We start from the raw sequence: 24,054 nt of genomic DNA, 5'->3' as shown, positions 1-24,054 counted from the left end.
TTTTTTTTTTTAAAGATTTTATTTATTTATTTGACAGAGAGAGAGATAGCGAGAGCAGGAACACAAGCAGGGGGAATGGGAGAGGGAGAAGCAGGCTTCCCGCCGAGCAGGGAGCCCGATGTGGGACTCGATCCCAGGACCCTGGGATCATAACCTGAGCCGAAGGCAGACGCTTAACGACTGAGCCACCCAGGCGCCCAGAAGTTTTTTTTTTTTAAACCTGAACCCAAATGGATTGTCTCATGTATTCTTTGGGTATGTGTAACCTCCTGACATATAAAGTTATGGAGACATAGGGAATGTGGTGAATACCAGAGTCAGGACCCAAATAAATCTCAACAGGCTGGAGTTACAGACAAATATACCAAGGTTGGGGACAAATCATGCAAAAAATCAACATCCCAGGTACATAAGTCACCTTTTATGTAGATCCTTGTAGAGGTGGCTCCTTCAGGCAAAAGAATGACAAAAATTGTTTCCTTCTTCAGGGGACAAGGCTTGATGAACTGAGTGTAGGCTAGATTTCAGCCCCAATTTTTCATCTCATCCGGGCCCCTTACACAGTGTACACACTGTACAACCATGCATGGCAGACCTGTGGCTTCCCAGTAGCACATGCGATAAAGAGTCTTGGGGACTCCTGGGTGGCTCAGTTGGTTGAGCGTCCAACTCTTGGTTTTGGCTCAGGTCATGAATTCATGGGTCGTGGGAATGAGCCCTGCGTTGGGCTTCACACTCAGCAGGGAGTCTGCTTGAAGAGTCTCTCCAACTTGGGTGAGTTTTAGGTCAATTAGCTGAGGCCCAGGGAACAGAGAAATCAAGTACATGGTAAAAATAGGCTTCAGGAATAAGGCTAAATCTCAATTATTAGAAATGGAGCACACATTTGGTCCAAGACATCAAGACTGATTTGATGCCATCATCTTGTTTTTATGTTTTGACCCCTCACAAGAGAGACACTAATTCTTTACCTCTTGAGTGTGAGCTGGACAAATGACTCAATTCCAAAGACTAGGATATGGCAAAATATGTATGACCAGGTCATAAAAAGATGTCATGGTTTTTTTCTTACTCTCTCTCTCAGATCTCACGTTCTGGAGGAAGCCAGCTGCCGAGGACACTTAAGCAGCCCTATGGAGAGGTACATGTAATGAGGCCTCTTGCTAACAGCCATTTGGAGGAGCCATCATGGAAGCAGATCCTTTAGCTTTCGTCAAGACTTCAGATGACACTGCCCCAGGTTGACTGCAACCTCATGAGAGACTCTGAGCCAAGACCACCTAGCTGAGCTGTGCCCAGATTCCTGACCTAAAGAAACAGTGTGAGGTAAAAGATGTTTGTTGTTTTAAGCCAGGAGTTGGCAAACTATAAATGGAAGACCAAATCCAGCCTGCTGCCTGTTTTTGTTTTTTTTTTGTTGTTTGTTTGTTTGTTTTTTTAAAGATTTTATTTATTTGACAGAGAGAGACAAGCGAGAGAGGGAACACAAGCAGGGGGAGTGGGAGAGGGAGAAGCAGGCTTCCCGCGGAGCAGGGAGCCCGATGCGGGGCTCGATCCCAGGACCCTGGGATCATGACCTGAGCCGAAGGCAGACGCTTAACGACTGAGCCACCCAGGCGCCCCTGCTGCCTGTTTTTGTAAATAAAGTTTTATTGGAACACAGTCATGTCCATTGATTTACATATTGTCTATTGCTGCTTTCCCATTACACTGGCAGGGTTGAGTAATTGTGATAGAGATTATGTGAACCACAAAGCCAAAGATAGTTATCATTTCATTCTTTATGGAAAGAAAATTTGCCAATCCCTGCCTCAACTGTTAATTTTTGTAGTAATTTTTTTTAATACAAGAATAGATATGTAACACAGAGGAATATGGCAAATATTCCTAAGAGAGATATACAAGAATAGACATTTTCTTCTTTTAAAGATTTATTTATTTATTTGAGAGAGAGAGTGAGCGAGTGCATGAGAGGGGCAGAGGGAGAGGGAGAGAGAGAGAGAGAGAAACTTCAAGTAGACTCTACACTGATCACGGAGCCTGATGCAGGGCTTAATTGCAGGACCCTGAGATCATGACCTGATCTGAAATCAAGAGTCTAACACTTAACTGACTGAGCCACCCAGGTGCCCCAACATTTTCTTCTTTATATTGATTTTGTCATATCTAGCTATGACCTCTGGAAGTGCTACTGCCATCTTGTGACCATGGTAAGAGTCAGTTGAAGGATAAAGCCAACACAATTAGAATAGCAGAGCTTAAAGAAGCAAAAACCATTAGAGACCCTATAGTTAATAGAGAACAAACTGAGGGTTGCTGGAGGCAGGTGGGTGGGGGATGGTCTAAATGGGTGATGGGCATTAAGGAGGGCACTTGTGATGAGCACTGGGTGTTGTATATAAGTGATGAATCACTAAATTCTATAGCTGAAACCAATTTTACCATATATGTTAACTAACAGGAATTTAAATAAAAACTTGAAAAAAAAAGAAGCAAAAAGCTGGGTGTGATGCTAATTTTATGTGTCAACTTGGCTGCGCTCAGGGATGGCTAGATGGCTGGTATAACATTATTTCTGAGTGAGTCTGTGAAAGTGTTTCCAGGAGAGATTAGCACTTGAACCTGCAGACTAAGTAAAGAAGATGGCCCTCACTAAGGAAGGGGAGCATAATCCAATGTTCTGAGAGCCTTAATAGAACAAAAAAGATAGAGGAAGGGCAAATTTTCTCTCTTGCTTGAGCTGGGATATGCATCTTCTCCTGCCCTTGGCTGTTGGTGCTTGGGTCTCAGTCTCAGTTTGGTACTTACATCATTGGCCGTCCTGGTTCCCAGGCCTTTGGGTTTGGAGTAGAACTACACCACCAGCTTCCCTGGGCCTCCTGCTTGTAGATGGCAGATCGTGGGACTTCTTAGCCTCCATAACTGCATAAGCCAATCTCTTATAATAAATCCTTTCTATATATCTATATGAATCTTAGCGGTTCTTTTCCTCTGGAGAATCCTGACTAATACATTGGGTCTGCGATAAAGTCATCAAACCACTGAATTAATCAACACCAGAACTAGTCTACCTCAACTCTGTCTTGTACCCTACAGATTTTCTTATTGTTTCAGTTCTTTGAGTTGGAATTTTGGTTAGTTGCAGCTAAAATCATCTTAATTATATGACTATATATTTGAACAAAGTGCCTCTGCAAGCAAACAGAGCCTAACTCCACTCAAAAGCCTATTAATTTGTCTAGGCAACTGGGGAATGTGTCAGTGGTATATTGGAGGATCTTTGTAGCAAAACTCAAATTACCTCCACCTCCCACTTTTCCACTGTTTCCTCCTCCCTTCCAAATCTGCACTGGTTTCCATGGGAAGGGAGCCAGAACACATTAGGCTGCCCTGGATTCCTGGTGCCTTGAAGGGCATGCACAGTAAATTAAAGACCTGGGAGAAGAATGCACCTAAAGAACACCCTTAATAGCTTATGGCATGCCCATTGCTTCCATGGTGGCCTTGACACCTGCCCCCCACTCTGACCAGTGAGTTGTCTAGGGAGTGCAGAGTAGGCCTGGTCTCCTAGGTCAGAACTGTGTTGTGGGGACCCACTTCCACCTTTAGCCTGACACTGACCAGGTGGGGGTGTGCTTTGTATTTTGTACTTCCTCTTTTCATTTCTTGGGTTGGTTTTTGACACAAAGCAGCTCCATGATGCTTTCTCTTGCATAGGGCATCTCTTGCCTGGTTTCTTGGTGAGTTCCTTGGGACAGATGACAAAGTCAAGGTTAAGAGGATATTTCTGTGTGTCTCTCTTAAGAACTTTTGCCAAATTCCTTTGTACTAGGTACTTATTACTATGTAGCAAGTTACTTCAAAAGGGCCATCCTATTCTCATCCTTCCTGGTTTTCCAACCCACTGGTCCATGGTGTTGGGTTCCCATCAATACAAACTCCAGCCATGATGCTGTTTGCATTTTTTTAATGCATATTTTCTTGTCACTCAGCCTCAGGGCTTGTATCCTTCAAGGCCCTGCTCCTCAAAGGGTAGTCCTTGGACCAGCGGCATCAGCATCACCCCAGATGATGCTTTAAAAACAACACGTTATTTTCCCTTGAGGTTCCTTCTGTTCTCCTTCCAGAAACATTCTCCAGGTCTCCTCTCAGCAAGAGCTATGGTTTATATTTAAACTATTGTCATCCCAGCAGAACAAACCCCTTTCCACAGTTAACTGCGTTCCCTTTTCCTCTTTCTATTGTGTGTGGTCTGCATGGGGACGCCCAACAGAGGTCATTTCATTTACAACCACACAGGGTCTGAACAACGAGCAACTCCTCCACGTGGAGGCGAGCTTTGCTGTTTTCCACTCCTCCCTGACCTGCCTTACCCACATACCGTGAATTTGAGAACCTTTGCTCAGAGGGAAAGCTTGTCTGGATTAGAAAAGTCCTGCGTAGAAACCTGACACTGTCCTGAGCTGGGAGTATTTGGAATCACACACAGGAAAGGACCGCGTATTTGTTGACCTGCCTAAATGACAGAATGTGTGTGTGGCCATCTCTAATTACAACGCTCCCGGAAGCATTACCCCGAAAGTACGTCTGCTATGAACCACAGCATATCCTCCAGCTAATCCTCATTAACCGAGGTGGACATTCTCTTTCTGCACGCACTGGCTTCTCAACCGTGTCCTTCCTGCAGTCTTCGCATGCCTTTGAGACTCAGTGGTCAATCTTCTGGGGGCACACAAGCCTAGCTCTGCCCCCAACTAGAGACATTTAATAGTTATTTGTAAATAACGAGCTCTCCTCAGCCAAACTCTGGGTCCCAGTGAAGGACCACTCACTTCCCTGTGAAGCCCAGAGATAGGACTTCTCACACTGAGAAGCACATTGTTTCCTGATGAGCAGGGAAGGAACTTTCATTGACTGTCTCCTATTGTACCTGGGACCGTGTGATTTCCATCCAGGTATCTACCCCCGGCTTAGTGGTGGGAACCAGTTGCAGATTAGCCTCTGGACCAGGCCTGATCTTTTGCTTTGTGTCTCTAGGACTCCAACACAGGAAGTAGAGCTTGCCCTGGGGGATTCTATGCTTAAAGAAGGTCTTTCTCAGCCTTCCTAGAAGTGTTCATCCTTTCTCTTTCATGTACCTGCTGGCCATCGTATGTCTTCTTTGGAAAAACATCTCTTCAGATCTTCTTCAGACTGTGCTTCACAAAGTGACAATTAATTAAATATATCAAATAATGCTCCTTTTTTTGAAAATTAAACAATATTTTCCCCTCTAAGTTAAAAAAAAACTTCATACACCTATGTACAAATGAATAAATGTGATCAAATCTTGCCTCCTTGTTTAAGTGAATTTCTTTTCTTTTTGATTTGGTTTCCCCTCCTACCATCCTTAGAGTCCCCACATTACTCACTGCTCCTCCTCCCAACCCATGTTAATAAAAGTCTCCTTTAATATTTCTCTCCATGCCATATGATCATATTCAAACATAGATATGCATAAGCCTACTTATGACTATGTATATGTATTATACAAAGAAATTATGTTATACATGCTTTTCTGCATCTTGCTTTTCTCACTCAGCAATAATCCCTCCAATCCAACTTCATTGGCTCTAATTCATTCTTTTGAATGGCTATATGACAATCCTTTGTATAACAATATTGTGATTGAACCAACTTTCTCCTGCTGATGGGCACTCATTTTGTTTCCATTTTTCCCATTATGTACCATGATCCAGTAAACGGTCTTGTATTATACTGTCTGTACCACAGCTTTCATTTTTTGTAGGGTAGATTCCCAGGAGTGGGACTTCTGGGTGAGAGGGTATACACAATCTTTAATTTTAGTTGATGTTGTCAGTTTACTCTCCAAGAAGACATTAATCTAGCAATCCACAGCTGTATATTTTCCCTGCAGCCCTGCCAACAAAAGATGTTTTCTGTTTTTAAGAGGTTATCAGTCCAATGATGTATAAAGTGATATTATATTGTATATTTAATTTGCATTTCCTTGATTTAGAAAATTCGAGCACACTTTCACTTCTCTTCAAAACTTCTACAACTTGTACCCATGCAAGTTGTTTTCTTTTACTATCTTCAATTACACCTTGGGACCAGACGTTTTACTTTAAACACAAAATTAATCTTTTTCCTTCATAAAAAGCCTCACATTCATTATACGGACATACATTCATATATCTGTGCCATTATGTACTTTAATCACCCATAATTAATTAGTTATAGATCTTAACTAAAGCCATTAATTTCGAGGTACATTTTCTACTTTTTCACTTTCTGGAACTCCTATATTCAAACAATGGTGGGACTAGTCCTCTAATTTTCTTAACCCCCACCACATTCCATTTTCCATCTCTGTGCCTTTTTGTTCTACTTGCTGGTAGGCTCTTAATTTTCTTAATTTTCTTTTCTACCCTTTCCATTGAGTTTTTCATTTCTACTTTTTATTTTTATTTTTTAAAAATATTCTTTTTTTTTAAGATTTATTTATTTATTTGAGAGAGTGAGAATGAGAGAGAGAGAGAGTACATGAGAGGGGGGAGGGTTAGAGGGAGAAGTAGGCTCCTCGCTGAGCAGGGAGCCCGATGCGGGACTCGATCCAGGGACTCCAGGATCATGACCTGAGCCGAAGGCAGTTGCTTAACCAACTGAGCCACTCAGGCGCCCTCATTTCTACTTTTTAAAGTGAGGTTTATGCCCCCCATTGGGCTTGAACTCATGACCCCGCGAAAAAGAGTTGCTCTCCTGACTGAGCCAGCCAGGCGCCCCTCATGTTCTTAATTTCAAAGAACTTCTTTTCCTTCTCTGAATGCTTCTTTGTTTTATACCATCCTATTTTTGTTTCATGGATGTTTCATCTTCCTTTAAATCTGAATATAAATATATATATTCTGAATATATATATCAAATCTAAACATATATATTGATTGAAGCATAATTAACATACAGTGTTCTATTAGTTATATTAGGTGTACAATATAATGATACAACAATTCTATACATTGCTCAGTGCTCATCACCATAAGTGTACGTTTAACCCCCTTTATCGCTTCCACACATCCCCCCACCCTCTATCTACATGTATTTTAAGATGTATTTTTTCCTCTTTCTGTAATCTCTGCATCTTCCAATAGCTTTATGGTTTTTGTTTGTCTGTTTGTGTGTTTTATTTTTTTGTTGTTGTTTTTTATTTTTCATGTTAGAGGTGTTCCTAAGGTGTCTGGTGATCTCCGGTTGTCTGCTCTTGTTTAAAAATAAGAAGGTAAATGCTGGCCGGAAGCTCTGAATGCATAGGTGGGCCTGTGCACTGGAAGGTAATCTGGCTATTGGGTTTGTTGGGAGCTCCTCCTCCTCCTGGGATCAGTCTCTTTAGACCCGTCTTCTTGGGTCTGTCAGATTTTCCTGAGAAGAATCTTCCAGTCTCCTGTGTGCCTGCACTGCAGAACGGACGGACAGGAAGACCTGTACTTTCACTTAACCGCACCCCCGCCCCGTCCCGTTTCCAGGCAGGTGTACCAACTCATCCTCTCTTCTCCTTTCTCCAGAGAATAAAACACCACTCTTTTACTGGCAGTATGGAGTAGAACAGGAAATTAAAGGGTCTGACAATGTCTCAAACAGATTTCAATCCATCCTCCTTATTTTAGTTTCTCACTTCATCCTCCCTTCCAGAGGTCCCTGGTGCCACCAATTGCTGAGCCTTTGGAGGATTCTGTGATGTAAATGGAGTTGGATTTTGACTTTCCCTGCTGATGGCTTATACCCTCTGGTTTGTTCAGCCCTCTGTCATTCTCACATCTGGATATTTCCAGCCCTAAACTTCATGTTGCCTCCTCTCCTTCTCTGTCTCCTTAAGGTTCCGTGCTCATTCATTACAAAATCTTTTGCTGTAGTTTTGGAAGGATTGACATTAAATGCAATCCTTTATCCTTATGAAGGCAAATCTTTTTTTTTTTTTTAAAGATTTTATTTATTTATTTGACAGAATGAGAGAGTATTAGTACCATCGTCATGAAGGTTTTATGAGGGTTTAGTTATTTACTACATGACAAGTACTTGAAACACTGTCTTTTTCAAAAATATTTATTTATGTGAGAGAGAGTGGGGGTGGGGAGGGCAGAGGGAGAGGGAGAGAAAGAATCTCAAGCAGACTCCCCACTGAGCACAAGCCCAACTAAGGCTCAATCCCAGGACCCTGAGATCACAACCTGAGCCGAAATTGAGTGGGATGCTTAACCGACTGAGCCATCCAGATGCCTCTTTGCCTCTTTCATAGTTTAATAAATGTTAACTTACTAATACATTTATAAACATTCTTAAATATTATACCATTATTCATTTACATGCATACCATCAAGATGTACATGAATATATCTATATATGTATGTATGTTTAGTGTTTATATCTATCTGTATGAATGTGTGTATATATTCAAGGTTTATCAATCATTTCTTTTCCTCTTTTCTTTTCCCTCTGTGCCTTGGAACCTCTATTACGATTTATACTGACAGGTGATTTAGATACAGGATTCTTGGATTATAACCATTTTCTCTCAGAATTCTTTACTTTTCTTTCATGATTCTATTTATATTTTTGCTTTGTGCAAAAAGGATATTTATTCCTTTAGTTATTTTATACCACCATTTTGGATATCAACATGGCCTTCCTTTCCTCCAACTCATCTTGTGAAATGTTAGCTGGAAAATGATAAGTTTTAGCTCCAACCTGTTTCTGGACCTGAACTGGGACTTCATTTTTTTCCCTTTGGCATTCTCCTACACTTCTATTTCTCTTGGCATGTGCTAAATTGGAACAATCTGATGGATTACTCTCTCTCTCTGAGCCTCCTTTTATGTGTGTCTGTTTTCCTTTTCAAATTCATTGTGGCATAGTTTTGCTCAATGGGGTCTCCAAAAGGTGGCAGCCAAGTCTGCTGGGAAGGCAGGATAGGCGCAGGATAGGCACAGGTAGGCTGCTAACCCATTGCTGAGACCCCTGGAGGGAAAGTCTCTCTTCCTTTTCTCTTAGGCTTTCCCAGCTTCCCGGTCAGGGAGGGCTTAGCTTACCACTCAAGGGACAGGGAGGCCATTTCCTGGGGGTCCATAAATCCCTGCAGGCTGAGGTGGGTCCTCCAGTGATGATTCCCAGGTTCTTGCCCAAGCCACTGGGAAGAAAGCCTGCACCAGTCTTCTGCTCTGCAACTCTCACAGAGCCCGAGGCCCTCCTTGTATCCAGTTGTTGATTATGTGGCCTTTGTGCCATCAGGGAAGACAAATAGGTTGGAGCTGGTTGTGGAGGGGAAGCAAGTATCGATTACTGACTTCCTGAAAAGAGCCTTCAAATATCAAACGTTGATAAAGCAAAGCAGAGTTAGTAGCTTCCTGGCAGCAAGAGGGTAAAGGTGGGATATTTATGGGGTCTGGTTTAAGGTGAGTCTTTCAATATGGTGGGGATTGATTGGGATTGGGCAAAATTTGTTATATAATAGTTCAGAATTGGCAGACAAACTGAGAATGACACCTGTCAGGAAGCATAAAAAATCATCTGATGAGTCTGGTTGAAGGCTCTACTGTTCTGAGAGGTGGTTATTTACTCTAACGAGGAACCCTGAATAGTCTAGTGTTTGGATAAATGAATTTTAGGGAAGTTCCTGAAACACTCAAGTTATTTACAACTTCATCTTCCAAGTTTCCTGCAATAGTGATGTGATGTTAACCTAGACGGTGACCTGTGTGGTTGCAGGTGGTTTTTTGTGTTCAGGGGTCCAGGTCAGACACCATCCTGGCAAACTCCCCTGCTGCCAACTATGGCCTTCACAGGGGCATCCTCAGCTTTGCTCTTTCAGGGTCGGTGCTTCTGACTTTTGGTTGCACATGGAGCAATGATGCTATTGAAAGGAATTCCAGGAGGGACAGGATATCTGACACCAGCCAAATGCAGAATGGATTTGGGGACAGGGAAGCCTCTTTGGGAATCCTTACCTGGTCCTTGATGGTTCTGAGCAGGGGGACAGAGGTTGGGGGACCTCCTAAGAAGACTGATGCTGGTTAATTTACTACATACTAGAAGGCACAGAGCCCCTATCGACCAATCAGAAAATCATAGTAGTCTAAGAACTATGGGACCTTGTATTGACTTTACATACTCCAATCAGAAAACACGCAGTGTTGTCAGAGAACTCGAAGATTCTTGAAAACCATTCATTTCATGTAAGACTCCACCATCAGTTGCTGGGTCTCTCTCTTCAGTGTGGTTCTGGTCTGCACTGCGCAAGGGCAGTTAGCAATAAGGAGTGTGCTGGGTTCCAAGCAGCAGCTTCCAGGGTTCGCTTTGGAGACATCATTTCTGCCCAAATCTGGTTGGCCTTTTTATTGACCTGTATTTGGAAGCTAGTTTTGAAATTAGTAAAACAAGAGAGTTTTATTCTGATTTTTTAAAAAATCGAATGTAGAGCGCAGACAGAAAACAAAACAACAGCCAATAATAATAATAATAATAATAACCCTCAGAGTTTATGTGGTCTGGACCAGGCCCGGGATTACTGGGGAATGTCTGCAGTCCATCCCCTTGAGCTCATAGGTTTTAGTCAAAGTGAAACACCCACAGTTACCTTAGATAGAAGACGGGGATGGAAGAGGGTTGGCAGGAAACTCCAGAGCAAAAGGAGGCCAGATGCTTCTCTCCACAGGAGACTTGACCTTTGACTCTGCGTCCTCAGGATATCTTGAACCTTTTCTTTAGTATTTGATCCTCAGCTGATGCAAACCTTTTATTTATGTTTGCCCGGGGGACAACAGGGCAGTAGGGCTGTTTTCACGTCTATAAAAGGCAGCGCGGAGTGCTCCCTTTGATGTGTTCCGCCTCTGCTGTGGTATCACCGTTCCCAGCTAACTTGGTCTTTCCCATGTAGGGCTCTGGATCCCACTCCTAAAAGCTCTAATTTGGGGATCAGAGCCTGAAATAGCCCCCGAGGTATCCTGTTTAGCTCGTCATTTAAATAGCTAAGCCCCTGCCATGACCACTTCAAACCCTCTCACCTTTCGTTTAGCTAAGCAGTTCTTTTTTCAAATTTGGCTTGTTTGTGAACGCAACATCTATTTTTCTTTATCCACCGCAATTCTGTAGCTATAAAAAGCCTTGATTGAAGGAGGAAAGAGTGAAAGCAACATTCCTCCTAGTAAAGGACCTATGTTAGGATTGCAGAACCAGTGAGGAACTGAGCATAAGGGCTTCCAGCCTCTCCCCCCAAGGGGGTTCAGAGGTGTGCAGGGTATGAATCCCAGTTCCAATAATGACCAGCTTTTGGACCTTGAGAAAGTTACTTAACATCTCTTTGCCTCAGTTCCTGCATCTGTAAAATGGGAGTGATAAGAGTTCTAACACTTCATAGGCAGGATTTGTTACATAATTTGCTGAGCCCTTTGTTCAAATTTCAGTGAAGTGAATGCTGGGCCCCTTGTTCCAATTTCAAGATGGCGACAGCAGAGCATTAATCCAAGAATGGGGTCTTTCTGAGCACGGGGCCCTCTGTCGCTGCCCAGGAAGCTGGCCCTAATCATAGGATTGTTGTGAGGATTAAATGAATTACTGTATTTAAAGCTCCTTTTTTAAAAAAATTATTTATTTGAGAGAGAGAGAGCACAGAGGCGGGGGGGCGGGGGTGTGGGGGGCAGAGGAGAAAGAGAGAGAGAATTCCAAGCAGGCTCCAAGCCCTGTGGAGCCCGAGGTGGGGCTCAATCTCACAACCCATGAGATCATGACCTGGGCCGAAACCAAGAGTCAGACGCTTAACCAACTGAGACACCCAGGCGCTCCTGTATTTAAAGCTCTTAAAGCAGCGTTTAGCATATATGCAATCTATATAAATGTTAATTAGATCTAAAAAATGAAGTTACCCAACTGTCATGTATATGGATTTAGAAGAGTCAGGTAAATGACATTGGGATCTTGTCCTCAAAATATGAACAGAATTTATCAGTGTAAATTATTTTTTAAAAAAGATACATGTAAATATAAATGATGGTTGAGTCTCTTCATGGGTTAAAGCAGGAGATGATTTAGATGATTTAAAAGAAATCTGGTTCTAGCATTAATAATGTAATCACATGTGCTCCAATTCTTTGTTAATGCTCAAGGAGACACAACTGGAAAGACCTAGTTGAAATTACTCTGTTTTTTGCTCTTAATGTGTTTTTTTTTTTTTTTAAGATTTTTTTTATTTATTTGATAGAGAGAGACACAGCGAGAGAGGGGACACAAGCAGGGGGAGTGGGAGAGGGAGAAGCAGGCCTCCCGCCGAGCAGGGAGCCCGATGCGGGGCTCGATCCCAGGACCCTGAGATCATGACCTGAGCCGAAGGCAGACGCTTAACGACTGAGCCACCCAGGCGCCCCGCTCTTAATGTGTTTTTAAGAAAATGATTAAAAACAGCTCAGATCAATGGCAGATAATTTTTTAAAAATCCTTGCTTAAAAAACCTAAATGGAATACAAAATACTATTCATTCTACAGTCACATTAATCTTCATTTACTCTTTTTCTTGGTAAAAGGGAACATAATCCATGTTCATGTGAATTTCAGAACTAAATTTGGAAAGGGAATTCTAAAAGCATGCTAATGAGGCTCTGCAGAGAGTTCTTTAAAAATTCGACTACATCTATCTGGTGAACACTGAGTAATGTATAGAATTGTTAAATCGCTATGTTATCACTGAGATTTAACATTGTATGTCAATTGTAAATAAAAATGTTTGAAAATATATATTTTTATATATTTATATATATTCATATATATATAATTTTAACATTCAAAGGATGAAGTAGCTACAGTTTGTCCAGAGGACATTTTTTTTTTAATAAGCTTCTCTCTTTTTTTTTTTAAAGATTTTATTTATTTATTCATGAGAGACAGAGAGAGAGAGGCAGAGGCAAAGGGAGAAGCAGGCTCCCCGCCGAGCAGGGAGCCCGATGCAGGACTCGATCCCAGAACTCTGGGATCATGACCTGAGCTGAAGGCAGACGCTTAACCGACTGAGCCATCCAGGTGCCCCAGTCCAGAGGACTTTTTAAAGCAAACTTTTTTCATGTTCAGGAATGCTTTCTTGATAAATAACTTCCATTTTCATGGAACTCAGTCCACAAAGGACCTTGTAGTACAGACTTGTCTAATTTAAATTATTTGGACTAATCTGGCAACCTGTGAAATATCACTTGGATTCTTACCTTGGCTATGCTAACCTTGGGTAAGGCTTTTTCTTAGTGATGCATGCTCTCACCTGAAACACAGAAGCATTTGTGAACTCTGTCCTCACTATTGATAGGTTTCTTATATTTAATATATTCTCAGATCTCAAAAGGAGATCATCTCCTGTCCTTTACTGGGATTTTTCTGTTCCAGGAAAACGTCAGTTTCTATTTGTAGACTCTTCTAGGAAATTTTCTTCATTCTCATTTAGCTGGAGCAATGATAGGAAGCTGTCCTTTCTCTGATGGACTTAACGATGCTATTTCTGTATCTCATTGGAGAGACGAGGCAGCCATTCATTTGTGGTTAATACTGTAATTCTTAAAATGTATTTTTAAGGAGTGGATGGAAATATTTGAAACTCCATTTTCGTTTGAATGCTATCACTGCATAAGCACACACAGAACTGTCAGCAAAATGCTGTTTGTGTTGGGCAACTTCTATGAATTGAATGTGGCTAAGCTAAAAAAAGGGAAATTGACAGGTGTCTTATTAGGCTTTAGCTATTAGTCAGTCATTTTTGTAACTGCACAAGTAATTGACACCCCACTTCTAAACAAGGATCGTGCATTTGCATGCTTTCAGGAAGAAGTCCTGCTGGGTGATTCTAATCCACTATTTTAGGATGTGATGGCTTAATTTGAAAAATGTTTTGATGAACAAAACATGATCTCTTCCTTGTCACTTTCCTCCGGTTTCACAGTATAATCAGGGACTGAATGGATTTTGCTGGGGTATGAAATATCTGATGACTAAATGGGTTTGGCAGTAAAATTGAGGGTGGTGTTGGGAACTGGCTTCAACAGGAAAAAGAAGAGGGATTATCTTCATTCTGTTCTTTTCTTGACGGTTGCTGTAAAATGTATTTTTGGCTTATTACAAACCGGTTGACCCTTTACTGAATCAAAACTAGGGAAGGAATTCTGAGGATAATTTGCTTTTTTCATTTTGGGGGCTGCTGTACCTCTCCAAATGAAAGAATTTGGAATTATAAGAATTCCAGAGAGCCTAAATTTTAAATCTCTCCCTTCGAGATCAGGAAAACTGTGGCCCTGAGATGTGAAATAACAATCTCAATGTGGCTACGTGTGTGAGAGACAGAACCAAGATGAAAAGGTGAATAAAACACTGTGTTGGGTCCTTTTTCTTTTATTATCGTGTTGGTGGCTTTTCCTACAAAAAAGGTGAATTGCTAAGCCATATCCCACTCTCCTCTTTGCTTCACTTCGAAGTCATTTTACTTTTCTCCTTCCTCTGAAAACACTGAGTCTATGTAAGCCAATAATGAAATGGAAAAGTTTGAGTTGGCAATTTGATTAATTAAATACCTCCACCATCAACAGCAACATTTTTCCATACCAGTAGCTTCCCATTTAGATGAGTCTTGCAACTCTCCGTGTCATTGGCCTTTGTGATACTATTCAGGAATACCATGTGTCATACTCCAAAGTGGCTGAGCCCTTTGGGTAACCTCTGTTGTCTCCCCACAAGCAACTTTGGGTTTAGACTTACTACTTTTTGTTTTTTATATTTTATTTATTTATTTGAGAGAGAGAGAGAGAGAAGCATGAGCAGTGGGGAGTGGCAGAGGGAGAGGGAGAAGCAGCCTCCCTGCTGAGCAAGGAGCCCGATGCCGGACTTGATCCCAGGACCCTGAGATCCTGACTTGAGCTGAAGGCAGCTGCTTAACCGACTGAGCCACCCAAGCGCCCCCAGACTTGCTACTTTTTTACATCCTCAAAATACACATGTCCAAAAGCACTGGTGAACAAGGTGGATTTTACTGTATGTTTCCTAGGGAGACAGATCACACACTGCCCAGAAAAACGTAGACTGTCCCTTTGGAATCCCATGTTTCTCTTCTTGGCATCCTGTTTCCTGGTCTCTTTCCTCACTTCCTCTTTCTCACATAGCTTTTTCTATTCCCTTTGTTTTCTGGAGCCACTCATCTCTGGCCTGGAGAGTGTATGGTAGTCCCACCTTATCCATGGAGGGTATGTTCCAAGACCCTTGTGGATGCCTGAAGCCATGGACAGTGTCAAGCCCTATGTATGCTATATTTTTTCCTGTACATATGTACCAAGGTAAAGCTAAATTTATAACATAGGCACAGTAAGAGATGAGCAAGAATAACTAAGAATAAAAGAGAACAATTATAACAATATACTGTAATAAAAGTTATGTGAATGTGGTCTCGCTCTGTCTCAAAATGTCTTATTGTACTGTACTCACCCTTCTTGTGATGGTGTGAGCTGATAAAATGCCCATGTGTTGAGATGAAGTGAGGGGAATGACGCAGGCATTGTGACCCAGCACTAGGCTACTGCTGACCTTCTGATGATACGTCAAAAGAAAGATCATCTGCTTCTGGACCATGGTTGCCTGGCTGTAACTGAAACCATGGAAAGCAAAACTGTAGAAAAGTGGGGGGACTTCCGTATGCCCCTCGGCAAAAGAGAGGTCCGTGGTCAACAATGACCTGGCATGTTCTTCAAGCATGCCTTTTAGGGCAGGGATGCCTCAGTTCATTTGGTCATACCTGTGGCTTTTTGGCTACTGATTCTTCACAAAAACAGATCTAAAGTTAAGAGGTTGACTTGGATTCAGGCCTGGCAGTAGACAAAATTAGAGATATAGACAAAATAAACAGATATCTCTTAACTTCTCTCCTGATATCCCTGGTTTTTCTGGGTGTCTTCTCCACTAGACACTTGGGTCCCAGATTCGATTTAGTTCCAGTAATATTTATTGAGCTTCTGCTATGGACCAGGCATCGTACATGTACCTTTTCTCTAGCAGTTTCGTGGAGGAAAGGAGGCCAACCTGTAAAGAGATGGAAGCAACACGAGTGTGCACATGCACAAAGGGCTTTGGGAATAGCGAGTTCGAAGGGCTGCACGGAGGAGGTGATAGCAGAGATGACCTTGATCGGCAAGGGCACAAAGTAGGCACCAAGGCTGTCGTGTTTCAAGGCACTGAGGGCTCAGTGTGGCCCCCTCATAGGGAGAGTGGGCCATGAGCTGAGCCCAGTGGGGAAGAGGCCAAGGTGAGAAGGGCTTCAAATGCTGAATGTTATCTTCTAGGCAAGACTCAGCCCACAAATGGAACCTTGCACATCTTAACTTTTATCAAAGTTTGACATGCTCATACACTGAAGAGTTAAGTAGTTCCTCAAGGTTTGTTGAAAAATCCCAACAGTGCTCCGCCCTCCTTCCCATCCTCCCCATTCCAGAGGTAACCGCTTTCTAGAATGTTGTTGGTCTTTACCTCCCACTCCTACACGATGTGTTTGCATTACAATTTCTTGCTTTTTTTAGGTCTGCGCCATTATCTGCTGGCTTCCCACCATGGAGAACGAGGATTTGTTTGTTTCTCCCTGCATCCTGCTGCCATCACACACACAGGAGCCCTTCCTATACCACCTCTTTTCAACAGTGCAATTTTAGTTAAGTCAATATTCAGTATTTACATGATTAAGGTCATGTAAATACTATTCACAGCTGAGGCAAATAGTCGACTACAGTTCCTTCTACTTTGCTACAGACACCCCCTTGGGTTCATCTTCTTGTTTGTTTGCTTTTTCAGTTCATGTATTGTCACTAATTCAACCCTAAATGTCTTTGCCTTTCTGCCAACAGTATAAATCTCTTCTCATATGGTACCAATAAAGTCTAACCATTTCCTATTCCTAAGGAGCTGTTCCTGTGCTCTTTGGACCTGCCTCTGTGGGGACTGGACATGGGCTGCCCCTGCTCCTGGCATATGGGGTCACTCCAATCTTCTTTACTGTGATCCTAAAAGTATTTTACCCTCTCCTGTGTCTCCTGTGTCCCAGGCCTCCTCTTTCCTGGTTTACCCCAGTGGCTTTCTGAGAAGAGTGCACAGGATATAAATTATTTTTTTAAGATCTTAATCCTCAGTCTTGATTGATAGTTTGCTCAGATATGGAATTCCAGGTTAGAAATAATTTTTTCTTGGGCACCTGGGTGGCTCAGTTGTTCAGCCTCTGCCTTTGGCTTGGGTCATGATCCCAGGGTTCTGGGAATATTCAAGACTAGCTCCATTTCCTTGTGGTTTCCAGTGTTGTGATTGAGAGCCCCCAAAACATTTCCAACCACTGATTCTTTTATTTTTTTCCTCCTGTTATGAAGATTATAATCTATTTTGATTCTCAACTTGCCTTGCTAAAGTTTGATTCAGGCATCCCCAGGCTACTCTTCACTTCTTAGTACTCTTCCATCTGCTTTCCAGCTTGCAAAACTTTGTTCCTGTTGTGTCTTCTTATTTTCCCATCCTTGTGGATTTATGCCTAAAAGCAAAAACAAAACCAATAAAAATGAAAACCAATTACAACAACAAAGCTTTGCTATAATTTTAGCAGGGCTTTAGAAATAGAAAATGTTTGAGCTGCCATCTTTACCTGTAAGTCTTTTTAGAAATGGAGGCATGGATCTCGGTTAGTGGTGCTTAGAGCTCATGGAATGTTGTTGGAGAACAAGTCTAGAAAATCATGCATACCCTCTAGGGCACACTAATATCACGAGATGACCAATGGCTCTGCACCTTGTTGCTGTCATGCTGTGGGTTGGTACAGTGGGCAGTGGGGTAATACTGGAAGCCATTCCTACACTGGCTCAGCCAGACATATACTCTGTACTGACACAGAGAACCACAGATGAATATGGATAGTAGATGTATCCCCAACGCAACTTCCCTTTAGCCAAATTCCCACTGAGATTCCATTTCCACTCAACACTAGAGGAAGTGTGACAGAAGGGAAGTTGAATTGCTAAGAGATGGAAATCTTAACCAATGCAACTAACCTATCTCACTTTTGCAGATTTTACAAAGACATATGACCCTGTGAACCCATTGTAAGGGTCCCACCCAGGCTCTTGGAAGTCATCTATGGGAGTCAGGTCCCCAAAAGCTGCCTCTGTCCAATGGATGCTTTTCACCAGAGTATGATAGTGATTCAGAGCTTTCTTGTAAAATTTTTAAAAAGATTTTATTAATTTATTTGACAGAGAGAGAGAGACAGCTAGAGAGGGAACACAAGCAGGGGGAGTGGGAGAGGGAGAAGCAGGCTCCTGGCTGAGCAGGGAGCCCGATGAGGGGCTTGATCCCAGGACCCTGGGTTCATGACCTGAGCCGAAAGCAGACGCTTAACGACTGAGCCACCTGGGCACCCCAGACCTTTCTTTTTAAAGGAGGGTTAACAGTGATGGCTGTGTGCAGATGAGCTAAAGGAGAGGCAAGGTAGGAGTTTTGGTGATGATATCACCACCTGGATGTTGTGAAACAAACCTGGAAGAAGTCACCCAATTTGGTGATCAGTTCTGCATGGAGAGGTGAGGGAAAGGATGTCTTATGTGAGAAGAATCAGTGAGATCAGGAATTTGTCCTACCTCACTTCTGCCTTTCTTTCAAAATTTAAATATTATAAATCCATACTTTCTAAGAGTCTTATTGTGCTTTCAAAAGTAGTATTTGGTTGGTATATCTGGACTCACGTATAAATTCAAGCTCATAAAGAGGATGATGCTGTTGGAACAGGTATGAACTTTTAGTGCTCATCTCCTTCGTTATTGTTCTCCATTCCAAGGGTATAACCTTCTTTTTCTGGGTCTCAGTTTCCCCAAGAAGGAGTTGGATTAAGATCCTAGTCCAGTCTAATGTTCTCTGTTTCTCTGACTGCTAATTATGGAAGCTTCATATTGATTCCCTGCACAAGGAATAACTCGTTTTTATTCATTGGACGAGGTGACCAGATTTGTATCTTTTGGTATTTGATTGTTAAAATAAACACACTCTGCATTTTTTGAGACTTTGCATTTCTCCTTTATAAAGAAATGACTTTTTGAGACTCTTACTCTGGCAATGGGAAAAGGTATCTCCTACAAAGGCAACTTTAGCCATCTGCCTTGAACAGGATTTTGATTTGTAGAGGAAGAGATTTATTTTGGCAAAAAAAAAAAAAAATTGGTCCAGTACTTTATTAGCTCTGGAACTTTGAGCAAATTACTAAAACTTTTGGAGTTTCAGTTTGTTCCTCTATAAGATAGAAATGACAGTGGCTATCTTAAAGGGGTGTTTTGAGCATTAAATGACATCAGGTGTATGAAAAGAACTTAGCCAAGGTCTGGAACATAGTTATTTCCCCATCAAGGTCATTTTCACCACCATCTTGAAATCTAAGTGCCTCATGGGACACTGATTTATCCTACCTCCAAAGATAGTAGCAAAAGATTTTTAAGTAGTCTTTTCTTTTCTTTTTTTCCTTCCCTCGTTCTTTCTTTCTTTTTCTTCCTTCTTTCCTTTCTTTTTTGGTTTGCCAATATCAATTTTTCAGTCTGGGGAATAATTCCCTTCCTACCTGACTTTCTGTGATGCATCTGTGATGCAGGCCTCAACTGTCCAAATACTGAACTCCTTGTCTGTCCACAGTGATGGATATGGCCAATAACTTGGCCAATGTTCTTGTACCCAAGTATTCTGAGGAAAAGGTATTCTCTTTTGACTGGGCTTTTAAAGCTGATAGGATGTGAGGTGGTATCTCATTGAGGTTTTGATTTGGTATTTCCCTGATGCTGAACGATGTTGAGCACTTTTTCATGTGTCTTTTGACCATTTGGATGTCTTCTTTGGAAAAATGTCTGAGAGACTATGGACTCAGAAACAAACTGAGGGTTCTAGAGGGGAGAGGGGTGGGGGGATGGATTAGCCTGGTGATGGGTATTAAAGATGGCACGTATTGCATGGAGCACTGGGTGTTATATGCAAACAAGGAATCATGGAACACTACATCAAAAACTAATGATGTAATGTATGGTGATTAACATAACATAATAAAATTTAAAAAAAGCTGATAGGATGTGAGTTTAGAGAGCTTATGGCCCCCTCACGGGGAGACTCCATTTGAGAATGGAGTTAATACAAGAGAAAGATGACTCAGGATGTGAAGAGAGACAGATTCCTGATGTCTCTGTGCCTTTGGATAAATCCACTTCTGAAATGAGAAGGGCCCTGGATTTCCTAGTCATGTGAGCCAATAAATATCTTTTGTTATTTATGCCATCATTAAATTGGATTTTGACTCTCATACCTAAAAGAATCCTGATTTAAATCCTAATTTAAAGCTAAAGCTTGTTTTTACCTACCCCTCAATCACATGGGAGGTTCGACTGGCATTTGGTCTGCTCTCACAGTTGGAGGCTTTCAAAGTTAAGACACACACCAAGAGGACAGACAACCACAATAATTAATGGACCATACAGCTCAGTGTCTGGGATTTTTAGTAGAAGTTCAATGAGTTCCTTTAATAATTTCAGGAAGGATGTGACCTTAAAACTGAAGCTCATTTGAGAAATGTCAGAAAAGTATTCAGGATATATCTGTTTAGGCCTTCCAATTTTAATAGGCTGTGTTCATGGGTTAATATGGTACAAAAGAAGCAGTTGTGGTTAGAAAAAAGGAGACCAATGTTTGCAGACAGCAGGTGCTAAGCACTTTCTTGATCACATGTGCTTGTGTGAAGGGCAAGGATGTCATGGGCACCAATCAAGCATCAATTTCAAAGTAGGTCACAGAGAAAAAGTCCCATAAGCAACCAGTCATCATTCTTACAGCAGTGTGGATGGAGGAACCCTAATTAATCATATCGTACAAAATGACTATTATGTTCAAGTTGCATGTACTTGCTTATTTTCAGGGAAGCATTCTGTCATATTTATTTATTTATTTATTTATTTAATATTTTATTTATTTATTTGAGAGAGAGAGAATGAGAGACAGAGAGCATGAGAGGGAGGAGGGTCAGAGGGAGAAGCAGACTCCCTGCCGAGCAGGGAGCCCGATGCGGGACTCGATCCTGGGACTCCAGGATCATGACCTGAGCCGAAGGCAGTCGCTTAACCAACTGAGCCACCCAGGTGCCCCGCATTCTGTCATTTTTAATTAATGGGGTTAAATGGTATTTTAATTTTGCTTTATTTGTATTTAATTTGTAAACATGTTTTTATAAGTGCTTTATCAATTTGGTTTTCATAAGAGGTTTTTTTTTAAGATTTTTTAATTTATTTGACAGAGAGAGAGAGACAGCTAGAGAGGGAATGCAAGCAGAGGGATCGGCAGAGGGAGAGGGAGAAGCAGACTCCCTGCTGAGCAGGGAGCTCGATGCGGGGCTCGATCCCAGGACCCTGGGATCATGACCTGAGCTGAAGGCAGACACTTAACGACTGAGCCACCCAGGCATCCCTTAATAAGAGTTTTGTAAGAAGCTTACACATAGTTTTATGCTTGTACTTACTTAAGTAACATTATTATCAAAATTATCTAAGTCAATATTGGAGAATACTTGTTCTTCTAAAAGAATGGTATTCACTGCCTATGAAGCAGTCCTGCCTCCCCCAGGACCCCACCAAAAAAAAAAAAAAAAATCAGACCTGAATCTGATCAAGTTTCTGGATCCAACTGTCAATTTACAGGGAGTCTAGAGAACAAGGAGATGTGTTGAACAACAATGTCAAGGTGTAATTGTGGGAAACTCTATGGTTTTCTAAAATAAATAAATTACCAAAAAATGAATCAAAGGTGGTATCTATAGATTTTAAAAATGTAAAGACAATAGCAACCAATCATATATTCGGAACTTGTTTGGGTCTTGATTAAAAATAAAAAATGAACTGAAAAAATAATTTAAGACATTTGTGAGAAAACTGGAGATCTGAGCGTTTATCTGGATGTTGATGATGTCGGGCAATGATGGGGGTTCTTATTTGGTATGTTAGCACTATTCAGATGTGCTAAAGAAGGGAGTATTCTTGCTTTTGGAGTACACACTGGGTTATTTATAGGTAAGAGGAAATTTATGTTTTCCTTAGGATAATATTAAAATGATAAAATAAATCTATCTGTACTGTAGTAACAAGTTTTAAAACTTGGTTTTATTTGTTCTAGTTTATATTCTTGGGAAAGATGCAAATATTGAAATATAAGATAAATATAATTTCCCATAGTCAAGAATATTAAAGAAAATGTCATTCTTCTCCATGAGCCTGATGTCTAAGTTATTACAGAAATTGGGACATATTTGTCAAATCTAGTCAATTATAAATGAAAAACGTATCGTATAAAACCATTAAAATTATATATAAATGAAGTTAAACAGGCTTCGCACACACATACGCACACGCACAGACACACAGACACACACACACACACAGACACACATATTATATTATTCCAGTTTAGGAAGCCCTGAGCTATCCCATGCTCGCCTGTTGGGCTAATTCTGTATATTAAGGGTCTTAAAACTATAGACCTCGGGAAAAATCTGGCCCACTACCTGTTTTGGTGTAGCTCATGAGCTAAGAGTGGATTTTATATTTTTAAATAGTTGACAAATATCAAAAGGATACAAACTTCCAGTTTTAAAATAAAGAAGTCCTGGGGAGGTAATGTACTGCATGGTGACTATAGTTAACAATACTATACTACGTATTTGAAAGTTGCTAAGAGAGTAGATATTAAAACAATCAGTAACTATGTGTGGTAAGGATGTTAACCAGACTTATTGTAGTGATCACTTCACAACATATACAAATACTGAATCATTATGCTGTACACCTGAAACTAATATAGTGTTGTATGTCAATTATATCTCAAAGAAACCTTAAATACCAAAAGGGGAATAGTATTTGGTGACATTTGGAAATTGTATGAAATACTAATTTCATTGTCTGCAAGTACAGTTTTACTGGAATACAGCTGTGCTCATTTATTTACTGTTTTGTAAATGAAGTTTTACTGGAGTCCACCCATCCATTTACATGTTGTCTATTGCCTCTTTTGACAACAGAAATGACGGAGGTGAGTCATTGCAACAGAGGTGGTATGGCCTGCAAAGCCTAAAATATTTACCCTCTGACCCTTTACAGAAAAAGTGTGTCAACCCCTACTCTAGGTTGTGATTAAAGCTGAGGCTGGGCGTGTCAAGTGGCTAGTGTAAAATTGCACAGAATCACAATTCAAACCTAGGCTTTCTAACTCTAGATACCCTTTGGGTATGGTTTTCCCTATGTTTTTGCCCCTCAAAATAATTTTTACTTACACAGTGCTTATTGTCTTCCTGGCATTGTTGATCTTTTAATAATCAAAACAGCCTATGACATATATACCATACTTGGGGAAACTGAGGCACAGATTAGTTAAGCAACTTTACTGAAGTCACATACCAGCAAGAGATGGAGCCAGGCTGTCCGCTATACACCATTCTGTCTCTTGCAATGAGGGAGCCACAAGGCAACAGAAGGACCCATTGAGTGGTTTAATAGTTCTCATCTATTCACCCCTCTCTTAGTGATATAAAGTTGATCGTTCTGCTATCTTAAGCCTGAATTCTCCCCCGCACAAAATACAGTGGACCCTTGAACAACACAAGTTTGAACGTGCAGGTTCACTTACATGCAGATTTTTTTTCGATACAGTACAGTACTATATTTCTTCTTCCTTACAATTTTCTTAACATTTTCTTTTCCCTAGTTTACTTCCTTGTCCAAGAATAGAGTATATAATACATAAAACATACAAAATATGTGTTACTCAACTATTTATGTTAACAGTAAGGCTTCTGGGCAACAGTAGGTTGTTAATAGTTAAGTTTTTGGGGAATCAAAAGCTACATGTGGATGGTTGACTGTCAGCCGGGGAGATGGCGCCCCTAAACCCCCATGTAGTTCAAGGGTCGGTTATTCCATGACAGTGAAATAATCAGTCTTCCCTTAGGACCGTGGG

The 24,054-nt window shown here is 41.2% G+C and overlaps 1 protein-coding gene across 1 annotated transcript in view; it reads left to right on the top strand.

Annotated features, from left to right (window-relative positions):
* Positions 1 to 935: 935 nt before the first annotated feature.
* MAP3K7CL (MAP3K7 C-terminal like) overlaps positions 936 to 24,054 on the top strand; it is a 64,736-nt gene continuing 41,617 nt past the window's right edge. Inside the window, exon 1 of the mRNA XM_081799200.1 lies at positions 936 to 1,326. The gene's annotated coding sequence lies outside the window, so the exon portion shown is untranslated. The remainder of the gene's footprint in view (positions 1,327 to 24,054) is intronic.

The sequence above is a fragment of the Leptonychotes weddellii genome, chromosome 1, assembly GCF_054177405.1.
Source record: "Leptonychotes weddellii isolate Sample4059 chromosome 1, ASM5417740v2, whole genome shotgun sequence".
Taxonomy (NCBI): Eukaryota; Metazoa; Chordata; class Mammalia; order Carnivora; family Phocidae; genus Leptonychotes; species Leptonychotes weddellii.
Note: the sequence above shows the minus strand (reverse complement) of the source record. Positions and strands in the feature narration are given on the sequence as shown.